Source organism: Numida meleagris, chromosome 3 (assembly GCF_002078875.1).
Source record: "Numida meleagris isolate 19003 breed g44 Domestic line chromosome 3, NumMel1.0, whole genome shotgun sequence".
Taxonomy (NCBI): domain Eukaryota; kingdom Metazoa; phylum Chordata; class Aves; order Galliformes; family Numididae; genus Numida; species Numida meleagris.
The window spans coordinates 23,412,654-23,423,665 of NC_034411.1; the positions used below are offsets into that span (position 1 = coordinate 23,412,654).

Below are 11,012 nucleotides of genomic sequence, written 5' to 3' on the forward strand. Positions count from 1 at the left end.
TTCTCCTACAGGCTGGTTTTCAAACATATAGGTTGTAAAGTTCAAGGGAACTACTAGCAGCCTTGTCATAGCCCATGCTGCTGTGAATAGCAGCATGTGGTAAACAAATTCCAGCTCCTTAAGTGCATCTTGATAACAGCAGTAGCTGTCCTTTCCTCTGGAGTCTACATATTCATAGCTTAGAAGAGACAATTTCAAAAGCATGTTGATAAATTGGAGAGGCTGCAAAAGTGATTTTGCAAATCCAAAAGCACTCCAGCTCAGGAAAACACAAAACAACAAGAGCTGTTGAGTCCAACCTATGAAGTTTTTCTATCAAACATGAAAGTGAAAGACAAGTTGTTCATCACATGAAAACATTCAGGAAAGAAAACACTAAGGATTCAAGAGTCTCAAAGACCAGAATGTGTAAGGTTTGTATCTAGCCACTGGAGCCAAACAAAATCAAATTAGATTGCAGGAGCACTTTTAAATTGTGATCATGATTAACCACTGTGGTAAAATCCAAAGGAAGTGGTGAGCTCTCCACATCTCACTATTTCTTGTATCAGGGGTAGGTGCTTTTCTGGAGAATGTGATTTCAGTAAGCAAATTAGAAGCTAAGTGCAGGTCAGAGTGAAACTCAGCAGTCTGTATTATTCAAAAGACCAGATGATGTAATGGTCTCTTTTGGCCTCAAAGTTCTGTTTGTTAATCTATGAATCCCTTCTTTCAGCTCCAATTGCTCTGTGCATAAACAGTGCCTGCTGCTAACAGTATCAGTGTTTACACAGTTGCATTAACATCACCTCCATATCATTTTCACTGCCATCCAGGGCAGCATTAACGATATAAACGCTGTCTGTCTCCTTTCGCACTCAAACCAGGAGATAAATACATGCCACAGGACTCTCCAGCGAAACTCTGGGAAGTGTGAGGGCTCGTGGCTGACGGGGCGGTGCTCCTGGAAGCCCAATGGCCATTGATCCATTCTGCTTTGGATGGCGGAAGGCGGGATGAATCTTTCCTCGGCCCTCAGAGGGCTCACAGGCAAGGCCTCGCCGGAGGCTGTGCCCACAGGCCACCAGGGGGCAGCGCCGCGCCGCGCCGGACAAGGCAGGGCCCGAGGCCGGAGCCGGTGCCGGGGCCTGTAGCCGGGCCGGGGCCTGGCGTGGTGTGGGCCCGCAGCGCGACCCGGGTGCTGCGGGGGTTCGGAGGGGCCGGGCCCGCGCTGTTCCGCGCCTCCTTCTCTTTAACAGAAGGGTTTGTTTGTTTGTTTGTTTAATTTTCTCTTTTTTTTTTCTTTTTTCTTTTTTTTTCCCCCTGAAACCTAAACTAGACCCCGTGAAGGGCATTTGAGCTCCTGGAGCATCTGCTGCTGCTTTGCATTTGCACATATAGTGAGGAAAGGTTTTGGTGAGAAACATAACCACGGCACACACAGATTTCTATTCACGGGAGAATATCTGTGGGGAAACAAAAGTTGTAAATGCGTAATTCCGCAGATTAGTAACTAGTATATTTTAGGAATTTACAATCCTTGTAAACTCTGAGGATTTAGAGCTTTCATAAACCAAATGTTTGGTGAGCTAGACCTGCTGTCTGTTTCACACAGGATTTATGTGCTAAGCGTTATTTCTGAACCCATAAATGCCAGTTCCAAAGTGCTTGCAAAACTCGGTAACGCTACGGCAGTTTGCTCTGTTCACTCAGAACTCTGAAGTCCTGCTATTTTTGTACAGTATTAACTTCTGCCTTTATTTTTAGCACACTCTGATAACTAGACAGACATACTGTGGCAATGAAAGTTTACAGCAGAAACACCCACCGCATTCTGAAGCACTCAGTTTACTTCCAGAATTTGTGTTTGATGTATGGCAACATTTCAAGACACAAATGATGTGACACAATAGTGATGGAAACATTCTAATCCTTTGCAAGATAAAGTTTGGCTTCTCACTCTTTTTTTCCCATGCTGTGACTTTTGTATTTATTGTGAACAAACTATCAGGAAATTAATTTTATATTTAGATTTACTGTGCACTCAATACCTATTGCTGCAACATCCAGCCCTCAGAGTTCTCACTGTTCCCCTGCTAGCTCCCTTTACCATTGCCATTTTTTCTTGTGCAGTCAAAACCACAGTTTTTAAACTCTGCATGCCTCTTTCTCCTACATTGGTAAAAAGCAACAGGGGAATTGATTCCATTTTTTTTTGTTCTTAGAGTCCCTTACTTTCTTCAAAAACATTTTTTCTTCATCTAGAAAAGATACCAGAGAGTTAGACCAGGATCTTGAAAGCAGATAAGAATCAGGAAGAGGTTTTGCTTATTGTTTCATTTTCTGGCATTATAGCAGTAAAGTTTACTGTCTTTTCTGGCAAGTTTATAATCAACAAAATAGTTCTATTTATGCATGGTTTCTGATAGATGACAAGATGTTTTCCCTGTGCTTGAAAAGGAAATGAGTAATAAGTAATTATTTTCACAAGATAAAGTTAATTCAACAGGAAAGAGCTATACTTCAAGATAAACTTAAAAGTGGGATTATTAATCTTTTAGATTTGTTGGGTTTTTTTTTTCTTTTTTTTTTTTTTGCTCTGACTGCAGTTTATGTGGAACAGAGTACTGCATACAGTAATTTTAAATGAGTGGCTTCTAGTTTATATGGTAACCACTGCAGATCCAACATCACAATAAAAACAAAAGCACTTTGCATATTTTAAATGACTTGAAGAGCCCTTTACACGGTATCTGTTACTACTACCAACTCACTGACCCTTTGATAATGAAACAGTTAAAAATATCTGAAATAAATTGACTGGGCCAAATTGCTCCCCGTTGCAATTCCATAGAGTATACTGGGGATGAATTTAGCACAATTTTATCAGCATTATAAAAGCTACATCCAGTCATTACCCAGTTGATAAATTATTCAGGAGATTTCCTTCCATACAGCCCATTAGGGAAAAAGAAAATCCTTTTTCAATCAGTCATTGTCTCGTCTTTATTTTTGGTACTAATTTAAGAAAACAGGCTGCATTAAGAAGTGATTAATTCTACAGGTGGCATGCAGATTGGGACTGTCATTCCTCTGTGTGCAGGGGTAGGTACAGCTTGAGCCCATCCTACACAAAGCGTAAGCAGCTTGGAAATCAGCTGAGCCAGTCAGCCCAGCACCATTTCCATCACTGACCACCTCCTGGTTACAGAGCCAAGGCAGAAGATGCGCAATGCAAAAAAAATTGAGATGTATTACGGTGCATCCATCCCCTCAGCTACCCCTCAACCTGCCTTTAAATCTTTTGATAGAGCTCCTGATGAGCTTTTCCTACCACAGAGTTTGTCAAGCAATGGGACACTGGATACTAAGCATAGTTAACCTCATTTTGGTGACAGTGAGGAGTGTGTCATTGTTGCACAAAGCTACCCTCATGACCAGGGCCATGTCAGTTAAAAGCACTTAGATGTTTGGGTTTGAGTTCATGTGCCAAAATCCAATATTTCTGATCCTCTGATATCTCTTTTCTCCTCCTTTCTAAATTCTACAAATATCCAGATTTCCTCATCATCAGTTCCTATCTGCAGCGTTCAAGGTCAGATTCACTGCCTTGTTGAAGCACTGTTAGGATTCCAAATGCTTTTGGGATTCCCCACCAGGAAGATTATGCCTTTTTCCTTCCCTTTCATGCCCTGAGAACACCCAGTGAACCCAACATACATTTGGGAGAGATAGAGGTGTTTTCCCCATTCCTCCTGCCTCAGCCATCAGCTCTTGAATGGCTACAGCTATCAACTAATCTGTGGGAGATCTCAGCTAAAATCTCCCACCAGCAGTTTCTGAACAGGACATCAAACTTAGATGTCTCATTTGGGAGAGAAATGCATCTCTCTCGTCTATGTCAGTCTGTGGTGAACTAATTTCCTTACTGAATATTTTTTCATTTGTAAGACAATTTTTATATATAAATTGGAGGATGTACAGGGATTGAGGTCTCCCAAGTGCATGTACGTGCGGCTACAATCTGATTTTCAGTCCTTCAGTGTAAAATATAGCTAAGTGTATTGAGGTTTTATTCACCAAACTGACATTTTTTGAGAACTAGTGGACATAGAGGGAATTATGAACTGTACTAAAGAAATTATCTTTATAAAATTCCATTAATTTTTTCCTTACTTGAGACTTTTAATGTTTTTCATATAATCTAAACACAAGATGAATACCTGACTCATCCTCTCATATAGGAAAAGAATAAACAAAACAATCAGTGAAGAGGTATCATTTCTGTCATATCAGTTTGGGCTCATTACATCAGGGCCCAGAAGATGATGCCTAACTCTACAGCAGAATACTTGCTACTCTGTCATGTGGGTGAAACTAATTCATATTAGGAGATAGAGTTACACACTGATAAAGCCAATAACCATGCCAAAGCTTTGATGCATTATATAAAAGGTCAATATCAGTTTTCACTCCACTTCAGTTGTGCCTGACTTAAAAATTTCCCCAGTCAGCTCTGTTATTTCCAATCCAACACAAATTCTCTGCAATATAAGTGAGCAGAGAGAACAGTGCTCTCCTAAACCAGATGATATTTAAATTAGTTTAATCTATTTGCTTATTTAAAGCAGCATGACAGCAGAGATAGCTGAGCTCCACCTTGATGGCATAATAAACTTGAACTTAGTGATATGTGCTGAGGCTTGATTTATGCTGTTGACAGATTCTAGGCTTCAACAATGAATGTGTTAGAGGAGATGTAAATGCAAATGGCCACATGGTTTTCTGGAGACATGAGTTCTCCTATGGTCTTATACTAATCGCTTCCACATTTAACTCTTGTTTCTCTCAATGTAAGCTCCCTGCTTTTCACAGGAAAGTTATGCACATTCAAACTGAATGCATTTATTCTCCAGCTCAAAGGTTTTTTTGGAATAATAAACACCAATATTAAAACAAATAAAAATAACTTTCACTTTTAGAAATATCTCTTGAAGGTGCATCCCAATATGTGTTAGAGTGCAGCCCTGACTAAATGAGAACTGACATGGGGTAAAAATCAGTATAAGAAATGTCAACTTGCATTTCCTATGTTATTATAGATAAATTTATACTCTTTTTTTTTTTTTTTTTTTTTCAAACCATCTCTGAAAATTTCAGTTGGGAACACACATCTGTAATAACAACCTGAATTTTTGCCAAAAGATAATGTTGTTTTCCCCCTCAATTCAGCAGCCTTCATCTCTCTCCTTCTCAAGAACCACAGATGAATCTTTAGTATCTGCTCTTAGACTGAAATCCGAAGTGTGGGTGTTTTGCTTTTGGCTTGAAATGAGACAAGAAAGTCCCAGAGATGCTGCTACCTTTCCCTAGAATTCTTGCCTTGCTTAAAACAAAACATAAGTTTTGCATTATAGAAAACCTGTTAGAGGAACTAAGAAGAGGGGAAATCCTGATGCCTTGGCGTTATAATTGCCAACTGAAGTATGACTCACTTCTTATCAAGATAACACATGTATAGCCATGCTGACAGCTCAGTAGGAAATGCTCTGCTCCTGTGCCTTCCAAGAAGAGCATAACACACTCACTGCACCCATCGACAGCCCACAGCGCCAGTACAAAGAGCGTCTCATGCGAGCAGATGTTAGTGGTGTTGGCATTTTGAGGAAGGAAATGACCTTGCCTACAAAGGGGCAAGGTCACAGACAAACCAGCAGCTGCCTTTTTAGACAGGAAGTGCTGAACACTTAGCTGATGTTACTTTCTCTCTTCTTGATTCTTGTATGAAAGGAAACAGAAGCCACACGAGTCTAGGGGAATATCATGGCCGGCAGCCTCTGCTGCTACTCCTGACAACTTCAATGAAATCATAAAGATGCAGGGCCTGGTCTTGCATGTAACTGCTGTACAGAACTGTGAGGGGGAAAGAAAAAAAAAAAAAAGTTTTGCAAGGCAGACGGAGCTGTTGATCCACCTCTGGCTTGGAACCCAGCAGATACATGTACCTGCTAGTGGATGCCAGCCAGCAAGAAGCACCCACGATTTCCAACATAAGCTTACTTCCTTTCCTCATTTGTACTCGCCCCATCCTGTTCCCTTGTGCTTTGAGGGGAGCTAATTCAAACACAAGGTTTTTCCTAATTTCTCTGTGGAACTGATAGTCAAATCAGCTTTAGTATTTAAGGATTTGCCGTTTATACAGGCTCTGCTCAGAAGCATTTTATTGTCAAAACACAAAACACATGCAAGGCTCTGTTTGCCCTCGCTCTTGAAGCCATTCCTGTTCTTTCCAGCTTTCCCGCAGAGACATTAAAGCTAATATGAGTTTATCTGTTGTGGTAAAAGAAAGAGAGAGGGATTTCATTCAAAAACTCCAGAAAATGGAGTTTCAAAGAAAAAAAATAGTCAGAAATTTCATAATAAGACAGAGAGATGCCTGCTGTGTAATAGCCTTGCAGTATCCACTGAGTTATCTTGTAAAGACTCACAAAAGAAGAAAGATGGTTTAGTAACACCCAGATTACTCGAAGCCAGCCTTTCAAAACAAAACAGGAAGCCTTTGCTCTGCGCTGGCTACCTGACTGCAATGAAAGCATTTGCAAAGGGCTGTTGAACACAAGTCACTGGAGGCCCTCTCTTAAAAAGAAGCATCAGTGACCCCAAAAATCTCTACTATTTCTTTACATTCTTTTTGCATTATATCTTTTTTTTATTGTTTGGAACAGATTTAGTTTCAAGGATTTTTATGGACTATAGGAAAGTCTGCTAAATCATTACATTAACACTTCCTCATTCTTAGGCATATCACTTTATAAACTTGAAACCTCACAATGTTCTCAGAGTAGGCATTACCTCTGCTTTAGAGTAAGAGATTGTCAGCGGTTTACGGGCGTTCAGCCCGGTTCTGTGATGAATGGGGCAGGGGACCACTGTCCAAAATTAAAGTAGGCCTTACTCTAATACCGACAGTGAGACGGCTGGGGAGCGAGATGCTGCCGGGACAAGAGACGGGCAGAAAGAGAGCAGGTCTCGTGATCTGCGAGTTTTTATCTTTCTCTCTGACTGGAAAACGGTAACAGGGTCGCAAAGTCCCCTGGGGAATGTAGTAGTCCTCCTCTTCTGAGAACCAGGTACATACACTACATGATGTTATAATGTGGAATACCAATAACCGAAAATCATAAAACCATGACAGAGAGAAGTAAGTCATGTTGCTCAAGCCAAGCCAGGAAGTCAATGTCTGAGCCACCATCAGTACTCTGGAGTTCACTGTGTCCCCCACAGCCCCAGGAAGGGATTCTCTTGGTGGGCAGTGGTCCACTGGAACATTCTTGGAGGGCAGCACTTCAGGGCTGAGCTGGAAACTGCTGAGAAGACACAGTTTCCTATGAAATTTGAAAAAGACTTCCAGGCTACCTATAGGTATACTAAAAACAAAGTCATAATCCAAATGGAAAGTAAAATAGTCCTCTCATTAATATCAGCTGTTTCAGAAAGGCAGCATCAACCTGGTGCTAGTGTGTATCACAAGTTCAGTCACCTTAATAATGTGCAATGAACTCATAGTTTGGTTGGCTTAACATTTAAGAATGTATTATATGTGCAAGCTGTGCCTAGAAGGGTTTTGCTGTCAAAAGCTAGAAAATACCATGCAGACCAAAATTTCAGACACTGCGATGATTTGTCCAGAGCACACTGTTGGATGCACATTGTGTGACTTGTCTTTTAGAAGTAGCATACACATCATTCTGCCTGGAAAGCAAAGCAGAGTCACAAAGAGCTGAAAGCTTGATCATGTCAGAAGGTCAAAAAGTCAGAATCAGACACAATTGTGATTGAGTAATGAAGTTGAAATAGCCAGTTGTCCCACCTGGAGCTCTTCTTGACAGGTGAGAGAGATGAGTAGGCTATTCAAGATCTCATTCAAGCACAGTGTTTCTTTTTTTCTAATTCCAATATCCTGATTGATGCCCAAAACTGTACATTCAGCTATCATCACTATTGCAAAGTATCTCAAGGTAGGAAGATGCTGTGCATTAAGACAGTTTGATAATTCTCTGGATACTAGCATACAGTATTCAGTTTAAATTACTTTCCTCTTGATAATCTTTCACTGCATTGTAGCATAATGTTAGAAAGGACTGTCTCACACCTCTCAGTATTTCAACTCTTTATCTTCCTACTGTAAATTTCCACATGGTCGGCCTGGAGCCCAGCACATGGTATTTTTAAAAATATCATATATACTCACAGAAAAAGCTGCATATTCTTTTGAAGGGAGTAATGAATGCCCATGTTTGCAGGACAATTACGCTCTAAAAAATTACATTCTAAAAGTTTGGGGTTTTTTTGTATTTTATTATATTATATTTTTTTTGGCAGTAACAGCATCTTAATTACCCTGCTCAGTATGATGCAGACTTTATGACTTAGCAACTGTTTGTTCTTTTTCTAGTCACGGGGTAGAAACCTGAAACAGGTACCCCAGGAAAGACAAAGATTCCTGACCTTAACTGTAGGTGGCATTCTTCATCTGTTCATCTGAGAGATTGCTTGGGAAACAAGAACAAATGAGTAATTTTCATGTACCCTTGATTAATATTATCAGCCCTCTTCTAAGTTTAATTAAATTGTACTTTCAGTTGGAAGGAATTTGGGTTCATAAAATCTGAAGTTGCATAACTGAGTTACCTGGAAAGATTAAAACAATGCTCTGCTGTTCTTGCCCTAGAAGCTGAGGAAATGACATGCATTTGAATGCTCTGGAGTGTTTCCAGATAAATTCTTCTGTAATGTGCTATGAAGAAGAAAAAGATTTAATACCCAAAGGTTTAGCTATGGTCTAGAGACCATTTTCAATTACCTTGCAGCTACACTGAGTAAATACAGCTACATTAAAAAAAAATAATCAGTATTATCTTTAGTGAAATCTCAAATAATTTACTTTATTGGTATTATTTTGGCATATCCAGAATTTCTCATATGTCCTTGGTTACTTGAGACAGCTCTGCAGCCTTCCAGCAGGTTTAGAATTGTTAGAGGAAGAAGAGTAAATTTTCTTCTTTCTTCAATGTACCGAAAAATTCAGTGAGCTTGAAAAAGAGAAAGAATCACGCTTGGATAGAGCCAGACTGAACTACAAGTAAGCAAGTTCTCTTTGAGTATCTCAAGCAGCTCTGAGAACATTTTGCTCTCTAAGCTTTTCCAGCCCTCATCCTTTTGCTAATGCAATGCCATCAGTGGTATCAGATTGTGTGCATCTTTTTCATGATGTAGGCAAGCATCCACAGAGGAGTAAACTTAAGGGCATGGGATTCATTTCTATTTGTGATATGGGAGAGTAGACAACTTCTAGTCCTGCAAATAAATCTTCCAAATAGAAACGCAATTCAATTAAATTATTCATTTCCCTTTTCAGCTTAATCAAAGATTAAACTACAAGAAAAACGTACTTGTGCCAGATAACTAAAAACAGATGGCTAAGGTTCATTTTGTTCACTGGGGAAACTGGTAGGTCAAAGGCATTGAGTCCCTCAAGATTAGGCTTTTTTTTTTTTTTTTTTTTTTAATAATAAAAATAATGAAAGGTCTTAGTTTATGAATAACTCACTTCTTTTAATATTTTTATTTCTGTCACGACAGTGAGGTGCAGTCAGAACTGTTAAATGAGCTGTATATCCACATGGCTGAGAGGGTTACAGGAAATATTCCACAGGGATTTGTTAATTTTTCCACTTTTCTTTTTCTATAACAGGTGTATTATCAAAATATTAACTTCAGCCTTCTACATGAATTGAGTTGAAAGTAAATCTGTAAGTCTTATTCAAGGGGAAATACTCAGATAAAATCTAAAGTAAATATCCTGGAAATTTCCATGTTTCAAGAGACACTTTGGGGCCCAGTGCAAACAAAATAAAGGGGTTTAATATGAATTCTTCACTACTTCCAACATTTGAGATATTTGGAAGTATTTTATTTTCTATGTAGACAAATAAGTAATTGAAAGATAAAATGATTTGTAACACTCCTTTCTAGGAGCCATATTACTTCTTTACCGGGGGTGGACTTTATGCGAATGGAAGACACGCAGTTGTCCTCCCCTCCATCCCTGTCTCTCATTGCTACTGCTTGGTGCAGCGTGCCTTCTCTGTTAAGTGACAGAGATGTTGTAATGAGTCTTGTCTGTCCCATCCACAGTGTTGACAGCTTCAGCCTTAGATAAGAAGAGGAGAAATATAGATCAGTCCCCATAAGGAAAGCTGCGAAAGAAATGAAAATCCTGTATTATGCTGGATAATAGTATCTTAGATATTCTCCTTTTCCCTAATATTAAGTCAATGAAAAAATACTAAAATGCTTGTTTATGGTTTGTTGTTGTTAGAATGGTATATGAGAGTGTGGGAAAATGGTATCAATTTATTGTTTTCCCTGTTTTTTTTTTTTTTTTTGGTTGGTTGGTTTTGTTTCCATCTGCTAAGTAAAATTCAAATACCAAAACTTAAAGGATTTGTATTTCAGGCCCAAGTCTCAATGAATGTTGCAAAAGGAACCATGTCTACTCACACCATGTGAAGGGCTAGCCCGCTACATAAGGAAAATACAGTGCAAATACAGTGTACAAGAAAATACTGTTGAAGACTGTGCTGGACTTGCTGCTGACTACATCAAAATATTTCAGAGATTTGACTACTATCAACAGTATTTTAGGTCATTTCACTGTAACAGGTGGATAGAAAATGCATTATTAAAGCTGGTTCTGTATACTTGTGACTGTATTACTCTGCCAAATCCCGACCAGGTCAAAATCCCAAACAAGCCCCCTAAAAAGGGCTCAAACTTATGAATTATTTAAATCTCATCCTTGCTTGTCTGAGTTTTGAAAAGGATCAACACACCAAGTTCTTGAGTTTTGGGCTTTTTTTTTTTTAACTTTCAAATTGGACCAGTGTTAAAGAGGTCTTTAGTAGCACAGGTGATAGAGATAAGCAGCTGCTTTCTGCATGAGGGAACACACCAAGATTATATAAAATGTC

At 39.3% G+C, this 11,012-nt stretch overlaps 1 long non-coding RNA gene across 1 annotated transcript; it reads left to right on the forward strand.

The window, feature by feature from the left end:
* On the forward strand, positions 389 to 10,727 carry LOC110396825. Its single transcript, XR_002437288.1, has 3 exons — positions 389 to 1,242; positions 9,734 to 9,791; positions 10,498 to 10,727. It is a non-coding gene; the product is annotated as an uncharacterized LOC110396825 (long non-coding RNA).